A 602-nucleotide genomic window follows, 5' to 3' on the forward strand; every position below is an offset into this window, starting at 1 on the left:
ATCGACTAAGTCCAATGGCGTGACGTGGGTTCAAAGCTCCATGGTCTCAGACCTCCCTGGCCAGCCCAGGGAGGGTGGCCCGTCCTGGGCCAGAGTCAGATTCGCCCGACACCCCCTGGAGCTCGACCTGGAGGGAAGACGGTCCTAAAACGGGCCTTCGGGGCTGTATGGAAGAGGGCAAGTGTGGTGGTGCAAAACACAGAGCACCCCCTACCATTGATCAGACCGTCGTGAGTCCCACTCAGACTCGCTCTGGGTGGGCATATAAAATCCAGACTACGCCCCCCCCGTCGGAGCTCTGGAAGTACGAGACCTCCAGGAAAAGACAGGCCGGTTTTATGTAAAGTGCACCCCAGGCAGGGTGCGTCTTTCCTGGGCACGAGCCCGGCGCGCGTGGCGGGGTCCGGCTCTGGTGCCAAAAAATTTGAGTAAAATCGACTAAGTCCAATGACGTGGTGTGGTTCCAAAGCTCCATGGTCTCAGACCTCCCTGGCCAGCCCAGGGAGGGTGGCCCCGTCCTGGGCCAGAGTCAGATTCGCCCGACACCCCCTGGAGCTCGACCTGGAGGGAAGACGGTCCTAAAACGGGCCTTCGGGGCTGTA

This window comes from Pimephales promelas, chromosome 2, assembly GCF_988280905.1.
Source record: "Pimephales promelas chromosome 2, fPimPro1.hap1.1, whole genome shotgun sequence".
NCBI classification, from domain to species: Eukaryota; Metazoa; Chordata; class Actinopteri; order Cypriniformes; family Leuciscidae; genus Pimephales; species Pimephales promelas.